The following is a 19,517-nucleotide window of genomic DNA, read 5'->3' as shown; positions in this document are numbered from 1 at the left end:
AACCCAGACTGGGAGACATCCTACCAAAGAACTGGCCTGTGCTCTTCCAACATGGAAACGTTACAAACCTCAGAGGCTCAGGATATGCTCCAGATAAAAGGAGACCAAAGAGGTGTGACAATTCTGTGCACTGTGTGATCGCGGACTGGATCCTGGACAAATGACATCTGAACTTGACCTGTGGAGGAGATATCTGCATAGTATCAGTGCGAGATTTCCTGATTTTGATCAATGTGCTGTGGTTGCTTAAGGGAATATTTCCTTGTTTTTAGGAAGTACACACTGAAATATTTAGGACTGAAGGGGCATAGTGTCTCTTACTCTCAGATGGCTCTGAAAAATACATACACGTACGTGCAAGTGTATCTCTTTGTGTGTGCGTGTGTGTGCACGTGTGCGTGCACGTGCGCATAAGGAGGGAGACTAAAATAAATACTCCTGGAGAAGCTGGAGAGAGGGTATACAGGAATTCAAGAGTTCATTGCTGAAATTTTTCTACAAGTTGAAAATTAAAACAAAATGAAAATTATCCCCCCCCAGATTTTTAAAGAACTCTCCCACTCCCCCAAAAAAGGGGAGAAAGGGGAGGGGTGGGAGGAAGGCACGGAGGAAAGGAGGGAGGGAGGGCGGGCTTCCCGTCTCTGAACCCACCTTCCCCACTGCACACACTGCCTTAGCAGGAGGAGGCCCCGGGTCAGCAGCTCACCCACTTAGTCTACACACAGCAGACATGAGCGGGAACAACACTGACTGGCGGGGAGGGGTGGGGGGGCCTCGGGCAGGGGAAGTTATCCCCACAACATGAAAAGGCTTGCGTCTGCCGAGCTCAGAGGACACAGCTTTCTGACCTGGCTTGAGGCAGACTCGTACAGAGTGGTGACCACAATAAATGAGCACGCAGGGCTCCCGTATCCAGGGTAACGGGCAACTGAAGAGTGCCCAGTGTCTCTAGCCACCCCTCTCCCTCTGCCACACCCACGTGACCTTATTACTACCCGCAGAAAACACATCCAGAATCATTAAAAGCCAGCCTGCGTGCCGAGTGACAAGAAGTGATGTTCTTGTGGCCCTGGGAGCTAGTCACGAGGAATGACCACCTTGGAGCCAACTATTCTTTAGAAGAAGACATCACCACGGCATTCTTTTTAAAGAAATGCACAAATAAAAATGAGCTTAAAAATAGGAATGACGACAAAAAATGAGGAAGCCTTAATGTGAAAACGTGTTGAGAGAGAAAAATAGGCTTCTGACAATTAGTTATAATCTCGGAATGCTAATGGCCTTCCTGTGAGCAAGAGGAATTCTAATTGGTCTCCGGTGGCCTGTTTACGCCGTCTAGATATAATTACAGGATGCGGCGCTGCCGGTTTTTACCGATTCATTCATTCCACAACTAACATTTATTTAGGACTGACTCTGGGCCTGGCGCTGTGCTGGGTGCCGATGGGAGAAAGACACCCATGTTTGGGAGCTCACACTTCTGAGGGAGAAATAAAGACAAAGAGTTCAATCACTAAATGACAGAAGACAGGTGACGAGGCAAGCCTTCTGACTGCATGAAGGAGGGGGTCACAGACACTGTCTGCCACAGAGAGAGAGAATGCATGAGCCGGAAAGCGTCCGTCGGTGAGATAGCAGGACAGAAGACACCAGCCTGTATTTCCTACCGCTTAACTCAATTCACAGATGCCCAGGCCACGTCTAGCTGGCTACCTTTGATTTCCCCAAAGTGCTCACCAGGGTCACCAGGCCTCAGCACGAGCTGACCGTATCCTCCATCAGGGGTGAAGGGATGAAAGCGCAGACGCACATTTTGCCTCTGGAGGCACCTGGGGTTCCTCTGGGCGAGGCGCAGAGAACTGCACTGTTCTGGGAGCGTGTGTGCGTGTGTGTGTGTGTGTGTCCCATGGTCTCTGAGCGAACTCAGAGCACAAGGGCATCGGAGCAGCACAGCTGACTTCTGTGCTCCCCTATCACCTCACAAGCACATGCGGGTGCCCACAGGGTTCGGGAGGGTCACTCACGGACCAGCTGACAGCCCGGCCCTCCATGGGGAGCCCTACAAACCACACGAAGGAAATCCACTCACTGCCCATCCTGTTATTTCCCAACTAACTCGAAGAGCGTCCTCTGTGCTCCACACAGGGCGTCCGAGGGGCGGGTCCTCTCCAGGGTCCCCACCTTCCTTGGCCTCCAGGCTCGTGGAGAGGGACACAGAACAGCTTCTGAATCTGAGCACAGAACGCATGGGTCGGGCCCGGCAGCCAGCACCTGCTCCCCACAGGGCTCCATGGGAGGGGAAGCCGGGCCCCTGCAGAAATACCCTGAAATGTGGGTGCATCCGGGCCTACAGAGGGTTCAAGACAAAACGTTCTTTGCAGCCACATCTGGAAGCTTTCACATTCAAGTAATGATTTCAGCCACTCACTTAGAATGAAAAACACAATTTATGTAAGCTAATTTGTTCTGTAAGTGATTTGCAGAGATAGCTTTTTGAAGGCTTGTTATATTTTCCAAATATTTTCACCAGGAGAAAAAAGGAGGAGGAGGAAGAGGAGGAGGAGGAAGAATATTGCTGGCAAGAATGTGGCGGTTGAAAACAAAACCAAATAAAAATCATGCAAAAGAACCTTCAGCATTATTTTTCATGGGATTATCAGGCTTGAGGGATAAGGTACTTGGTCGTTGGTGGTAACCTTGGGAACTTGCCTAACCAACTTTCCAACAGAAAAGAAGATCTAGCTGGCGAAGTTCACTGTTCAACTGCCAAATAGTCCAACTAAATGCTATTATCCAAGTTCATTTTGCAAAATAAATTTAATTTCTTATAGGGAAACTTGAAATTTATAAAGGAACCCTGGAGAATTTGAATTTTAATAATCAATTATTCTTCAGCATGATTCATCTTATAAACATATGGAATATGCAAAAACTTAAATTAGTTTAAAAAGCCAGCCCTGTAACTCACAGTTGAGGAAAACTTTTACATAAATGAAGAATAATTGCCAAATGCTCTGATGCTATAATAGAATTTTTTAGCTCCATGCTGCTTATTTCCTCACTTCGAGAAAGAATTCCTTTCCCTAACATCATTCTTCTTCAACCAAGAAAACAATGGTCTCCTATATCTTACTGTACTCAGAAATAAGGCCTACGATTTTTTTAAATCCTTATGTGTGATTTTTTTTCTAAAATGCTAGAATAGTCCTGGGGTATTTACTTCTGTACCAGAAACACGGAGGACTGGGGCGTGCAGCACCATCCGCTTGGGTCAGTGGAGAAGGGAGGGTGCCACAAAGCAAGATGGCGGCAGGCGACAGTCCCATGGGTCCACAAAGGAGAAGGACGAGAACAAGCCAGGGAGTCCCCGTGTAAGGTGATACATGAGAGCTGGTACTGGCTCAGCAGCAGCTACGTCGTGAATGAAGGTTCCAGAAGCAAGGAGAAAGTCCATGACTGTAGAGTCACTTCACAATGGGTACAAAATCATACAAACCCAGGGATGCCACAAAGTTAACTATTTTTTTAAGTTTATTTATTTTTGAGAGAAAGAGGGAGTGAGCATGAGTGGGAAGGAACAGCGCATCCCAAGCAGGCTCGGCACTGTCAGCACAGAGCCCAACGCGGGGACAGAACTCACAAACCGTGAGGCCATGACCTGAGCTGAAATCAAGGGTCAGACCCTCAACCCACTGAGCCACCCAGGTGCCCCTAGAATGAAAAGAAGAAACTTTAGTGTGTACTAGTCTTCTGATACATACCTTTATGTGCCATGAACACGGATATTTTAACAGGCCATTTCCCAAACTGCTGTACTCTTCAGCGTGGACTATTTCGTAGCCACTGGCACACCTACCTCCATCTTGTCCGAACCTATAAACAGACATCCATGTCTACTGGATTTTTCTCAATTGCTCAAGGACTCCCTAAAATCATCTCCCTACTACACTGGGCCCCTTACTTTGGGAGACAAGGCCCATGAACCCAGTGGGTCAAGGACTCGTTGACCTATAAATCTCTGCATCTTGCCCAGCAGAAGGCTCTATCTTGCTTCAACTCTGCCTAAACTACTTTGATTTCGACAGCTTTGCTGTCTTAAAACGATTGTTGATCCAGGGATGATCCCTTCCAGAACACACTCGCATCTCAGCTGTGAACCTTCTGTGACCAAGGCCAAATTGTCAGCCGCCTTGTTTAGGGGGACGTGCTGGCCAATACTGAACACGTGTGATATTTCAAGTCAGGTACACACCAAGTTTGGGACTGTCCACCAGGGTGCGGGGCTGTCATTCCCCAGAGAGACTTCTGTTCACGGCTTCTGCTTTACATTCGTCGTTACTCTCTGGGGCACAGAGTGCCAGCAGGACTGGACACACCTTGTTTTCAACATCGTGCTGGGAAATTAGATCTTGTTCCAGAAGAATCAGGAGCACTTCCTGACTTGATTTTCTAACATAGAAGAGGACAAAGGGCAAAAGGTGAAACACTGAAGGAGCCGAGGTGCTTTCAGGCTCCAGACCAAACTCTAAGCCGGCCCTGTCCCCTGCCACACGCGTGGACCACACAGGGCTTACCACCCTCCACCCGCACTTCCTCCCTGAGGCCCTAGAAGGTGCTGCTCCCCCTGCCGGGCTGTTCCCGCCATTCCTCTCCTCTCAGGCCAAACATCCCTTTCCCCGGAACCCCACTCCCGTCACGTCGCCCATGTGCCTGTGACTCGCACCCCCTTCCTTCACGGCCTGCACCGCAGCTTCCTACACACTCACGTACGCATACGCAGAGGGCCGTGGGCAGGGGCCCAGGGAAGCTAGACAGAGAACACATTTGGGGACATGAAAGCACAGGAAATTCCAAGTGACAGTGCAAGCAATGGCAGCCGCGGCCCATCACAGCGAGGCTCGGGCGGGGAAGCAGCAACGGGCCGAGGGCGGAGACGGGGGGCAGCTCAGCGGACGGCAGTTACAAAAGAAGCGGCGCACTCACTCTGACATGGAAGTTTCCAAACTGGTGACGAGATGAAAACAGTCTTTCAGAAAGACCATTCTGGCAGTGGCGCTCCAAGTAAATTGGAGGCGATGAAAGACTGAGGGCAGAAGGGTCAGCAAGGTAGCTACTGCCACGTCCCCGTGCGAGGGGCGGGGAGACGAAAGATGACGCCCTGGCAATATCACCAGGCTGAGGCGACAGCAGTTGGTGTCCAACTAGAGGCAGCCAAAGTCCCCAGTAACTGTGAGGTGTCAAACACTTACTGAGCTTCCAGCACACGCCGGGAGCAGAGAGCAGGGGAGGAGCCCATAGCAGGAGGGCAGACCCAGTCCCGGGCGGCAGCGGGGGGCACGGGGAGGGCCGGTCCCCGGCGGACGCGGAGCAGAACGTCAAAGGCGCTTAGACGCCTGCCAAGGGCAGCGAGGTGAAGTTACGTGCACATCCAAGGTTTGGAATCTTTGAACGTGAGCTTCTTTGGAAAACAGGGTCTCTGCAGATGTGACTGGGGGTCACGGTAAGGACCGGAAGGCCATCCAGGATTACCAGGGTGACCCTAAGTGAAATCACAAGTGTCCTCACAAGAGAGAGGTGGGGGGGGGGAAGGGAGGGGAGGACAGACGGACGGAGGAGGAGGAAGCACACGCAGGCAGAGGCAGAGGCTGAGGGATGCGGCCAGCGGCCAAGGGAGTTGGCACCTCCAGAAGCCGGAGGAGGCGAGATTCTCCCCCTGGAGCCTTGAGAGCGAGTGTGACCCTGGGTGTGGGACCTCCAGCCTCCACCTGTGTGACAGAATAAACGTGTGCTGCTGGAAGCCCCCTGGCTTGTGGTGCTTTGTTTCGGCCGCCCCTGGGCACTGTCAGAGCAAGCGACGCATGGGGACAGCACAGCACAGCATTTGTTGAGTGAGTGTGTAGGTACACGGGTACTTATTACACAGCCCTCCCGTGTCATTAAAATACATCGCAGTACTTTAAAGATCAAAACTATTTTTTAAGAAACAAAAACCTGGATGTCACAGTAAGGCTAGCGGAGTCCAGGGCAGGACACGTCTCCACTGGCTCTCAGGGCATCGGCTACAGGGCGGTGAGTGCGCCTGGCTGGGGGCCCGTGCAGGGTGGAGGCTGCAGACGCTCCTCTTTCAAGAAGCTTGGCAGTGGGGAGGGGAGCGGTACGCTCAGGGTAAAGGCCAGGGAACAGAAGGCGGAGGGAGATGTGGGCGTGATGAGATCAAAAGAGAAAAGCCAGCGCACGAGAGAGTGGAAACGCCAGCCAGTGAGGAGACGGGAAGATGGGCACGAAGAGGGAAGTGAAGCCACCAAACGTGAAGAGGGGCTGGGAGGCCCATGCCCCCGGAGACAGCAGGCAAGTAGCTGAGGACAGCTGAAGAAATGTGGCTCCATTAGCAAGTGGAGCCAGCTGGTGTCATTCTACAACTCTCCACTCTAACTCTTCCAGGTCCCAGGCCCTGTGCTCAGTCACACAGGTAAGTCAAATGAGACTTCCTACAGTCAGTGCTCAGAGTCTAAAATGGGAGAGAACATACTAGTTACAATATCCAGAAGAGCGCAGGCAATCCCCAAACACCTCCCAGATGAGCCCAGGAAACCAAGCCTGGCGTCCCGGTGTCTCCAGCTCCGCCGCGCCCCAGCACGCACCACCACGTTTCTCTGCACCCGGGCTCCCTCACCTCTAAAACAAAGAGGAATTCAGAAGCAAGGCCATTATTCGCAGGGTGGTCAGGAAGAGTAAACAAGATAATCCTCGCTAATCCCAGAGCAGAGCCCTGTGCCACACGATGGGAGCTGCCAGCAGTATGGCAGCCGCGGTGATGATCCTGATACCACGCGTGACTGTGTGATCTCACACCTCCCAGGGGTCGCTGCAAGTGCAATGGCCACGAAGAGCACCTGATGGCGAACAGGAAGGCTGGAGCTGCAGACACTCAGATGGGACCCGACATACTCACTCTCATGCGCAAAAGAATCTGAGCCCTGGCCCAGTTCAGAATCTTACTACCCGCTGCACGCCCTCCCCCAGCCACTTCCAGGGTGGGGGGACTTCTGAAAGGGCTGGCCTCTGTTACGACGACGAGACAGAGACGGACAGGAGGAGGGGCGTCTGGAAGGAGCAGGGCCATCAGCATGGGCGGAGGGAAAGGGACACACAGATGCGGAGGTGTCATGGCGGGTTGGGGACCGGTGGCCCACAGTGTCAGTTGTGCCTGAAGGCACTGCGGTGTCTGAAGGAAAAACCTTCAGGAAGATCGGACTCTGCCATATTTCTGTGTTTAAAGGTGATAGGAATGGAGAAGAGGGGGCGTACTCAAGAGCCACATGTTTATTACAGAAAGAAAGGACACTTGGCAAGGTCCTGCTGGGCGAGGGGCGGGAGAAGGGAGGATTCCCATGGCCCCAGGCCGCGGCTCCAGGGATCTGAAAGAGGGGATAGAGACTGAAGGTCTCTATCTTCTCTGTGAAGGAAAAGGCAAGGTCACCTGTTTGATGCAACGCAGGGCAAGGTGAAGGGGCTTGATGACAGTGGCAAAGGTCTGAAGGAGCTGTCCTGGGTGATGTGAGAGCGGCTGAGGAGGGAGAAGTGAGAGTGTAGGCGCGGTCAGAATCCATAAATTAGCGATGGCACAAATCAGTGCGCCCCCCAACCCCACCTCTGCAAACTCAGCCCCCAGGATGCAGGAGGGCTGTGATGGGCGGGCAGGCGGAGCCAGAGTGGGCAGAGGCACTATCAAAAGGACACAACTGGGGGGTGCCTGGTGGGGAGGCCAGCAAGGGGAGGATGAGGGAGGGGGCAGCCGAGAAGGACCTTGGGGACCCGTGAAGGCTCAGTGCAGTGGCCAAGCAGAGAGCGCAGGATGCGGTAAGCGGGTGGAAGGCCCTCTTGGGGACTTCAGCTCTGGAGACACCAGGGAAAAAGGAGTGGCTGCCGTGTGAGGGCAGTGGGTCTGGCTTCACAGGACCTGACATATCAGCCACTGATACGACTCTTCAGCACACACAGCGGACAGCCTGGGGTCCAAACTGCCGTTCTGGCCTCTCCCCTTCTGGAGAGGAGGGAGACACCGGTGGCCACCGGTGGAGACACCAAACAGGTGGCAATGACATGTGTCAAAGGTCAAGGGACTGTCAAGTTCTCTGACCCAGTGCAATCTTATTTTCAAGAATATATCCAAAGGAAAAAGAAGAGCCAATGGAAGAAGATAATCACATCCTCTATGACGCTCACTGCATCCACCATATCAAAAAAGCGGAAAGAAAGCTAAGCATTCAACCCAAGTAAAAACAGGAAGATTATGAAGATGTACAGTGTCCACTATGCGCAGATAAGCTTTCTGGGGCAGGAAATCGGTCCTACTCATGTCTTTATCCCCAGCACAAAGCACGACGCTTGGCTCATAATGGGCACTCAGAAACCGTCAGAATAAATGAACAGATGGGAACAGCTGCATCACATAATGTTCAGACCTATGTGGGGGAAGATGGAAGCACCTAGACAAGGAAAATGTAAAAATAATCAAAGCACTGACATTAGGAGAGTGGAAATAGAAGGACTTACTTCCTCATTTGAACACTACATTTAATCCTGTCATAGTTTATCAGTTCAAGTATTTGCTCTTTAAAAATGCTCCGAGCAAGGCAGAAATACAAGCCAAAATGGCAGAACTCCTTGAAAACAATAATAATGAAAACTTGGCATATCATTAAAAATTATAAATACATTTAGCCTTGGGGGTGCCTAGGTGGCTCAGTTCATTAAGCATCTAACTCCTGACTGCAGCTCAGGTCATGAGCTCACAGTTTGGGGGATCGAGCGCCGCATCGGGCTCTGCACTGGCAGCAAGGAGCCTGCTTGGGATTCTGTCTTTCCTTCTCTCCACGCCTTCCCTGCTCACATTCTCTCTCTCAAAATAAATAACTAAACTTAAAAAAAAAAATACATTTAGCCTTTGTGCAAATCCATTCACACAGTAACTGACAAATAGAAAGGCTGCAGGCTACTTGTTGCAACAATTCTAAAGTGACAGGAGAGCAGAAATAACCCACATGTCTATCAGCACACTACGTTCCATCTCCCCAGTGGAGGAGCTTGCTGCTGGAGAAAGGGATGAGGAAGCTTTGCCTAGACTGTGAAGGAGTGATCTGCAGAATACCCCGGATGGTGGGGGAAACGAGGGATGGAGCATCAGGCACACACAGCCCGCCACTTTGCATCTGAGAAAGGAACAAGGAGGTTCAGAACACAGGGACATATGCGTACGTGCTCAAAGTACGTGTGTGTGTGTGTGTGTTTGTGTGTGTGTGTGTGTGTATTTTAAAGGTAAGAATAAATCCAAACTTAGGGGACGCCTGGGTGGCTCAGTCTGTTGAGTGTCCAACTCTTGACTTTGGCTCAGGTCATGATCTCATGGTTCATGAGTTCGAACCCTGCGTTGGGCTCTGTGCTGACAGCACAGAGCCTGCTTGGGATTCTGCCCCTCCCCTGCTCACGATTGAGCTCTCTCTCTCTTGCTTTCGCTCTCTCCCCAAATAAATAAATAAACATTTTTTTAAAAAAGAAAAAAAAGAATAAATCAAAAGCTAGAAAAAAATGGCTATCCACGGAGGCGGGAGGGGACAGATGGGGAGGCAGAGATAGAAGTCAGATTTTTCTGAAGGTGTTTTGTTTTACAGTTCTGCCTTGGAATCATGTACAAACATCTTAAATAATTATTACAAGTCTAAATTAAATCAAAATGTAAAGGCTAAAGCAATTCCTAAAAGTAAAAAATAAATGAAGATAGATGAGCCTAACTGCAGATCAAGTTGGCAGCTTCGGCACAAAGAGAAGGGTTAACACAAGTGACTTTGAAACACAGTCTCATTAATATTAATATGACTGTGCGTCTGTAGTGGGAGACAGTGCAAAAACAGAAAGAACAGCAAAGAAACCTTAAACTGTATTCAGTTATCCCACCAAACTGTTAGTCATCATACTGGCATTTTTATTTTGGACACACACACGCACACACACACAAATGCCACTAAGACAAGATTTGTACTGTTTAAAAAAAAAAAAAGACAAATATAAAACCAAATAAGTAAAAGTCCTATAATCCTGAACTGAAGTTGGAAACATCAATGCAAAGTCATGGTGGGGAATTCTGTAATGAACAGAAAAGGCTGACAGAACCCAAATGCAGCGGCCACACAGCTTTTGTGCTTCCTGATCTGATGCAGCAGGAAAACACAGCAGGGCCTAAAAAGGATTCTCACTCAACTACACAAAACTCGGAGTCTGACCCAAGCAGTTAGACTTAAATTAACTAGCCATTGGTAGGAAGTACGGGGAACAGAGGAACATTTCAGCCCACACTATGGGGATGTAATCAGCCAGATCCCAAACGTGGGAAATCAGGGGAATAAAGGGGAAGAGATTTTAAAAGGTACATCCATCAGATGTAATATGTGGACCTTGTGTGGGTTTGATTTGAAGAGACTCTGCCTACATAAAACCAGATTTCTGAGAAAACTATAAAATCTGAACAGTAACTAGAGATTAAATAAAATATCAAGGATTTAGTCATAAATTGTATACATGTGATAATGGGACTGCGGGTATGTTTTTTAAAAAGTACCTGTATTTCTCTGAGAATAGTACGACAGCATCTACGGTTAAAATGACACGGTATCTGGGAAATGCTTTTATCTGGGTTGGATTCTCTTAAGATAAATGAGAAAACACTGGTCAAATGTTAATGACGGTCGAAGCTGGGTGGAGAGTGCATGGACATTCATGTGAATAGTCTCTACTGCTGTGTGTTTGAAAATCTCCATAATAGAAAATTTTTTAAAAAAAGTAATATCTCAGGATAATAAGAATGAGTGCTGTCTATCTGCCTGAGCAACTGGAGGAACTGAGCACAAACAGATCTTTTGTTCTTGAATCACTTAACTCCACGAAGCTGTTTTCTGAATTATGGATATCAGCTACAATAAGACGAAGGAGAATTTGGTGCACAGACCTTAAGGTCACAGTTTTTCACACCTGGCTGTTTGGATCCGCGAGGTACCGCAATACAATGGGTGTGAGATATTCAGAGAGCACCACTGGAAAATCTGATCTGTTTTCTTGTAAAAAAACGGCAATGGGAGGAATCTGTTCCATCAGCTCAGTCCGCACTGTGGGCTCTACAGCAGTAAAAAATCAGAAAAGAATTGTATAAGAATAAGCCAAGCATCTTATAGCGTATATAGTGATAGTTTCTAGCTTTTCTTACTAAAATACTTCATCAAGGAAATTAGACAAACGCAGTTTAAAAATCATTTCCCATTTAGAGTATTTATGCTACGGACGGGCTTAAAAAGCTAATAAGCTATCCAGCAATATAAAAACATAAAAGGAAGATAGAATGACAAGTCTATTATAACAAGCCATATATAAATCGAGGAGGGACAGGAAGTCTGTGTGCTGGGCCAGCATCCAAAAGCCATTACAACTAATGGCCTATATACCAGACCTATGGGTTGTGCTTATTTAAATTCCAGCCAGAATGTATACATTATAAATAATTCTTTCATAAATGCACTCCCCCACAATCCACGCATCCCAATTATTTTTAAGGCAAAGCATTAAACAAAAGAGCAGTTCTAGCTCCAATATACCACATTAAATTTAACACAAATATATAATTGCTTCGGTACTGTAAATGGTGACTCATTTACAAAGAGAACCCACTTAAGGATTCAAAACATCCACTTGGGTCTTTTTAAAAGCATTGTGTCATATTCATATGAATATTTTAAACTAATACAGGAGCTATAAGGAATGTTTATTTTCCTATTTTCAGTGAAAATGATCAAAATCTAAAGCAAGTGTAAGATTTCAGAAAACTTTCTGAAGCTGTTTGCCGATCGTTACAAATGGGGGGGCTGGGGGGCCGCAGGGCAACTGTCAGTACTGGTAACCGCGGCTCACACCTGTCATTCGTCTTTCCTCTGTGTAAGGGGGGTAGGCGAGGGGAGGGGAGGGGAGGGGAAGGACAGCTCAGCATCTACCATACAGCAGCACGCTCTTCCCCCAGGAGAGCAATCACGGAGAGGGAGAGAGGAAAACAAGTCAAGATTAGCCTACAAAGATCACAGGTGAGGGAAATTAACGACTGAGATTGTTCTAATCCAAAAGCCCTCTTTTGGTGTGGTATTTCTTAGCAACCAATAGTCTGGCAAAACTCATGAAATACAAAAGGCCTTAACTGCCAGGGCAAATAGTATTCATGGCCATTCATCATCCGAATTTTCTAAAAATAAGGATCATCTGATGCCAAATAAGACACCCATTCCTGATGACAAAACCCATTTGTGCTTAGACATTGCTTAGAACTTACCAATCAATACCCAGGGTTTCTTTTTAATTCATTGTCAGTGGTTATACACAATTTCTTGGAAATAACACAAGTAAAAAATAAGCATAGACAATCCTCGTACAAACCTGCGTCTTCTGACAATCTGACCATGATCTCCGTGACCGCTAAGAAGTCCTCCTCATTGTTACTGAAGTCCCGGAGGATGTCAATCAGCCCTCTGGCAATCATCCGACTGTGGAGACAGAAATGATCCATACAGTTACGTGGGGCACCTCTGCTGGTATGCTAATTACAGGCACTGTGTTAAGAGCAGGTAATAAAACCAAGGAACAAAGGAGAGAGTCAGTGACCTCCATCCCGAGGGAGGAGAGACTGTCAAGGAACATCCAAAGATAGTCATCCCACGTGGGTCATTGTCCTGTAGGAACCCAGACCCGGGTGGTCACTGGAGGTTGTCCACTTGGAACCAGAGAAAAACTTCTTTCTCCTTTTTAGAACAATTCTTCAGGCCTAGACAGACTCAAAGGAGAGGCTCTGTGACAGCAGGTGGGAATCAAGGACCAATGGAAAGCAGAAGGAAAAGGTCCAAAGAGGCATCAGATGGTCACTTCAATCTCAAATGGCCTCTACCCACTAGGTGTCAGTAGAGTCCCCCTGGCTGCCCCCCAACCCCATTCACCCCATTGCCACAGGTCTACAGGGACAAGAATCCACCCTGACTGAGAACCATCTCATTAGAAGATTAAAGGTATAAGGAACCCAAATAAGTCAGGCAGAGAAGGACAGATACCATAATTTTGCACGCATAGGAGGATTAGGAGGAACTTAACGGAGGACCGTGGGGGAGAAGAAGGGGGGAAATAGTGGGGGAGAGGGAGAGAGGCAAACCAGGAGAGACTCTTAAATACTGAGAACAAACTGAGGGCTGATGGGGGTGGGGGAGAAAGGAAGGGGGTGATGAACATGGAGGAGAGCACTTCTGGGGATGAGCACTGGGTGTTCTATGGAAACCAACTTGACAATAAACTATTTGTTAAAAAAATAATAACAAATAAATAAATAAATAAATAAATAAATGAGGGGGGAAAAGTCTAAATGAAAAAAAAAGGTATAAGGAACCCTCGGTGACAGCCTTGTGACTCTTCTATAAACCCAACACTGCTAAGGGGCACCTGGGGGGCTCAGTCGGTTAAGCATCCGACTCTTGATCTCAGCCCAGGTCTTGATTTCAGGGTCATGAGTTCAAGCCCCACAATGGGCTCTGCGTTTGGCTCCACGTTGGGTACCTACTTAAATAAATACATAAATTTAAAACTGCTTTCAAAACAAAGTTTAAAGACTAAACAAAATACGAAGACCAAAAAAAATTAAAAAGCCACAAAGAGGTACTACTATACCCCCTAGGAAAACTAAAATTATGGGGCACCTGCCTGGCTCAGTTGGTAGAGTATGCAACTCTTGATCTCAGGGTCATGAGTTCAAGCCCCACACTGGGCATGGAGCCTCCTTAAGATGAAATTTAAAGATTTAAAAAAATTACTAAAATTAATAATGACAACTCCTTTGCTGGCACAGATATGGAGCAACAGGAACCCACAGATATTGTTGGTAGGAATGCAAAATAGTACAGTCATTTAGAAAACAGTTGGTAGTTTCTTAAAAAGCTATATACGCATTTATCATTCAACTCAGCAATTCCTTCTTAGGCATTTACCCAGATGAAATGAAAACTTACGTCCACACACAGACTTGTACACAAATGTTCATATTGGCATGATTCACCATAGCCAGAAAATGGAAAAATTTCAATAGTCCTCGACAGGGGAATAGATACACAAGGCACCGACCGTCCGTACAATGGGCTGACTAGGACTCAGCACTAGAAAGGAACGGACGGCCTTGTGGTTATGACAGGGACGACTTTTCAAACGTATTTTTCTAAGGAAAGGAATCCAGAGAGAAAAAACAACATACCACATGATTCCACTTATGAGAAATTCTAAAAAAGGCAAAACCTTAGCCTCCAGAAACAAATCGCTGATTGCCTGGTCCGCAGCAGGGAGGGAGCAAGGGACAGAGGGCAAGGGTACGAACAAGGAAACAAGGCAGTGATGGCGATGTTCAAATGTGCCTCTGGCTGAGGGCTGCGTGACTGTTGACACTTATCCAAAGTCATCTCCCTGAATGCTTTAGGTGGGTGAATTTTACTGCATGAAATCTGCGCCTCAGTAAAGCTGCGTTAAACAAAGACATTAATGCAGGGGAAAGTCAGTGCGATCAGCTGTGGCTTGCGGCGGGGGGCCTGGAGGTCTCTGCACAAGATGAGGAACAGGTACGCTCTGGAAGAGGCTTCTTGGGGGAATGGCAAGGGGCCCCTGCCTGCCTCTGCCTGTTCCTCCGAGCCCCTCCCGGCCGCGGAACAATACACACCATTTTGGGCCATGCGTCAGAATTAGCTGAAGTTGCAAACCCACCTTGATTTGCAGGAAAAGACTGGAAATGTGGAAGTCAAAGAGGGAGTGGTTTGGCCCAGCGCACTAGAGGAAGAAATCCATCACCTCAAGCCTGTCCTCGGAGAAACTTACGCCACCCCTGGGATGAAAGGTCGAGGTCTGGCAGCCAGGAGGTTTGGGAAAGTCGAAAACAGACACTATAAAGTCCCTGATTACATTTCACTGGACCACATTCAGGTTGGCCTCCCCTGGGAAATCAAGCCACTGAGATCCCCAATCTGCTTCTAGGGCCAGAGAATGGAGAGACAGATCTGTATCCATCCTCAAGTGGTCGCGGGGGACCTGCCCTCTTAAGGAAAGTGAGAAGAGGGGCAAGAGATGGCCCCGAGGCAGGGAGCGACAAATCCGCTGCCGTGAATACAGATCGGGAAATCAAGACTCCGACGGCGGTGCTCTGGCACCGACGCTTTGGGAAACGTGGCTGCTTGATGTTGGAAGGACCTGGAGAGGTCGCGGTGGATGAGCAGAGTCCAGAAGCATCAGGCTGGATCCTTCTCAGTGCCAGCTATGCTAATGAGAAGAAAGGAGAGAGGACAACTGTGCGTGATTCAGAAAGCGTTACAAAGGTCTAATGAGATCAGGAACAGGAGGCTCAGGGCACGGTCCCCGGCCCCTGGGAAGCCCCAAGCGCGCCAGCCATCAGTATTACCATGTAAGCCAAGAACTGCAATTAAAATGTCTTCCAAAAGAGGGAAGAAGCTGAAATAAGTTATGTTAGCTCTACCCATCCGCGTGCTATAGAAGCATTTTTAAGGTTACCTGTAGGTATGCACTGACTTAGAAAGATGTAAATGAAAAAACAAGGTGAAGAATTTTATATACAGGATGAGCCTACTTCTTAATGCAGATTAGGTTTACGTATGTATGTGCAACACATGTACTGGTATATGCATAAACTCACTTAGGGAAAAGTCTGGAAGCATATATTACCTTAGGCCTCAGTAGCAGGGGAGGGAAACTCTCACTCTTTAACTCCTGAAACTGCTCTGTGTTTCAAAAATGTGTTATTTTTGTGAATTTTTTAAAATATAAAGAGGAGGGCTCAATTTGAGGTGGCAACGTTCCCGGGAACTCTTACCGTGCAAGTAGCCCCTGTGGCTCGGTCCCTTCCTTCCCTCTCCCACTGGTGCGGTCACGGTCAGGCGCCTGTGAGTTTGGCCCAGCCCCAGAGGCAGGGCCAGAGATGCGCACATTCCAGGGCCTGCCCCGAAGGGCACAGCGCCCACCCGGACGTAGGCAAGCAAATGAATGAGGATGAACAGTGACGGACTCTTGAGAAAGGGGAGGAGAACCCCGGGGAGCGAGCGGGGAGCCCAGGGTGAAGCCCAGGACGACTATGAGGTCAGACATCGGACCCTGATGCTGGAAGATCACACGAGGACTTTAAAACAAGTGTGATTAACATGCGCCAGGGCTGGGGCGCCTGGGTGATAGTCAGTTAAGTCAGTTAAGCGCCGGACGTCGGCTCAGGTCATGCATGATCTCACGGTTCATGGGTTCGAGCCCTGCGTCGGGCTCTGTGCTGACAGCTCGGAGCCTGGAGCTGCTTCAGGTTCTGTGTCTCCCTCTCTCTCTGCCCCTGCTCCCTTCTCACAAATAAACATTAAAAACAAAACAAAAAACAAAACAAAACATGCAGAAGGGCTACTGGAAGGGCTGGATGTGCTCAGACAGTGAAGGAGTATGGGACCTCTGCACACTCCGCTCGATTTTTCTTGAAATCCAAAACTATGCTCAAAATTAATTAATGAAATGAAAGCAAAATAAAGACTGTTTCAGATAAAAGCTTGTGAAAATTCACGGACAGCGGTCTTGTACTAACAAGAATTGTTAAAAGGGGTTCTCGTGGCAAAAGGAAGCCAAGTACGGATGGGCATTTTACAAAAAGAAATGAAAACCACGAAAATGGTCTAAATGATGGCATATTTTTCTCATCTTCATTGCTTTAAAAGATAGGAGCAGACCTACAGGAGATAAAGCGATAAGGTCTGGTGGGATGTATGACGTGTGTGGGTGTGAACGGCAGAAAAACAACAGCACAGAAGGTGGGGAAGAGGCAACGGAAGACCCCGGAAGGGTACTCCCTACTCTCGGGACGAGCTCACGCAGCACCCTGCGCTGTATGCAGAGTGGCATCATTTTATTTGCATACATGTTCTAATACATTAGAAAAGTACATTACAATCCCTAGAACAGCCAATACAAATGTATTAAAGGAGGCGTAACGAATAAGCCGATAGTGAAGATAAATTGGAATCATATTGGGGGAGGAGTCCAAAAAAAGTGATTCTTTTATTTCAAATATGGAATAAAAATCGTTTATTTTCACACCCCCCTCTCCAAAAGCGGCAGGAAAGGAGGAAAACAGCGAGAAGAGTGGAGTCAATAGAAAACAAAAAGCAAGATGGTAGATTTAAACCAAACCATAGCAACAGTCGCTTCAAACGTATAAGAGCTAAACATTCATATGAAAAGGCAGAGATTATTAAATTGGGTGAAAAAGCAGGCCCGAACTATCTGCCTTCTATAATAACCACACTCAAAATGTAAGACATGGAGAGGGTAAAAATAAACATGCGAACAGAAATATATCGTGTGATCAGTAATCAAAAGAAAGCTGAGTATATACGTTAAATCCAGGGCGTAAGCTTCAGAGAAAGGAATATTTACGAGGGACAAAGAGGGACATTACCCAGAGACAGACAGATCCATTTATTCAAGAAAACAGAATACCACTAAATGTGTATGCACCCAGGCACAGAGGTTCAAAATATACAAAAGAAGCTGTTAGAATTGAAAAATAAACAAATCCATCATCACAGATTCCAACATCCATCTCTCAGTAGCTGACAGAACAGGCAGATGGAAAACAGGTGAGAACACAGAAGACCCGGACAGGGTTTCAGCCAACTTGTCCTAATTGACGTTTATAAGATACTCTACCCCTCAAAACACGGGGAGGCACGTTCCCTTCAAGTGTACACGGAATATTCACCACCGTAAAGCAATTTCAAAAACTTTAACAGAAGAGAAATAATACAAAGCTCTCTGACCACAGAAGACTGTTTAAACTAAGAAGAAAATAACAGAAAGATACCTGGAAAATCTTCAAATATCTGGAAATTAAACAATGTACTTCTAAATAACTCATTGGTCAAAGAAGAAATCATTAGGGACATTAAAAAGACTTTATAGCAAAAGGTAATAAAAAATATTACTATCAGAATTATCAGGATGCAGCTAATACAAACAACACTTAAGTACTTCCAGTACTTAATAGCAACCTGACAATGTTATTTACAAAAAGGCCAGGGGGGGCCTGGGTAGCTCATTCGGTGAAGCATCCAACTCCTGATTTCTGCTTGGGTCATGATCTCAGGTTCATGAGTTCGAGCCCTCCGTTGGGCTCTGTGATGACAGCAAGGAACCTGCTTAGGATTCTCTCTCTGCCTCCTTCTCTGCTCCTTCCCAACCTCAAAATAAATAAATAAACTAAAAAAAAAAAAAAGCTAAAAAAATAGCTAAACATACCTCACAAGAAGAAAAAGAACAGCAACTACACTCTCCTCAAAAGGGAAATTAATATGAATTAGAGCATAAATTATTGCACTAGAAAATAAACACACAATAGGGAATATCAAAGCCTAAATGTGATTCTTCAACATAACTAATATACTCGATAATCCCCTAGTAAGAATCATCCAGGGGGAAAAGAAAGAAAAGGCAACAATTACAAATAACAGAATGGAAAATGGGGCCATACTACAGATTTCACAGACAATAAAAAGAAAATTACCATTTTCCAACACAGACTGAGATAATAGATCGAAACAATGATTATTTGTGACCACTGAAGTCATGAGAAGAAAGGCTGGTGGGGAATTTTATAATGAAAGAATCCAACACCTGAGCCCACCACTCAATATGAACATCTCCCGAAGTGGAGTGCCCGGACATTGTTTCCCGATGTTTTGTAATGAGAAATATACAAAACAACACAGAAAGTATTGTTTAAAAAAAAAAAATGAAGCAAAATCTAATCAAGTCTCCAAGTGTAATTTTCTGTTTACAGAAAACACAACGAGCAAAGGAATATGTTAAATTACACCAGGAGAATAATGACCACCAAATCCAGAATGTGGAGAACGCTACAAGACTAATGACCCCTTCAACAAATAGATGATGTAGGGAGAAGATGAGAAGGAGAATCAATTAGAGATTAAAAGAGATTAAAGATCAAGAGGGGAAAAAAAACTGTAAACAAAAAAAGACTTAAGAGACACATCTACCTAATGAAATGTGTGGACCATATTTGGATCATGATTCAAACAAATCAACCATAAAAAGGCATTTTTAAGACAATCAGGGAAAATTTAACATAGATTGGTAGACTAAAGGCATTCTTGTTAATTGGGTTGAGTGCAATAGTGATACTGCAGTTAGATTTAAGTCTTAGCTGGATAAAATGAAATGTCTTAGATTTTCTTTAAAATACACCAGCAAAATAAAAGCACAAAACTTCCACAGAGAAAATGATCAAATTTCATTGGGACATTAAAGAAAACCTACATAAAGAGAAAGATATACCATGTTTATGGATTGGAAGTCTAAATACTGTAAAGAGGGTACTACTCCTCAAACTGATATATTCCTTCAATGCA

At 46.6% G+C, this 19,517-nt stretch overlaps 1 pseudogene; it reads right to left on the bottom strand.

Annotated features, from left to right (window-relative positions):
• LOC120234865 overlaps positions 1–19,517 on the bottom strand; it is a 66,587-nt pseudogene that overhangs the window by 26,115 nt on the left and 20,955 nt on the right.

This window comes from Hyaena hyaena, unplaced genomic scaffold (genome assembly GCF_003009895.1).
Source record: "Hyaena hyaena isolate Hyena2069 unplaced genomic scaffold, ASM300989v1 scaffold_119, whole genome shotgun sequence".
NCBI lineage: Eukaryota > Metazoa > Chordata > Mammalia > Carnivora > Hyaenidae > Hyaena > Hyaena hyaena.
The sequence above is the reverse complement of the archived record's forward strand: the minus strand, read 5'-3'. Positions and strand labels throughout refer to the sequence as shown.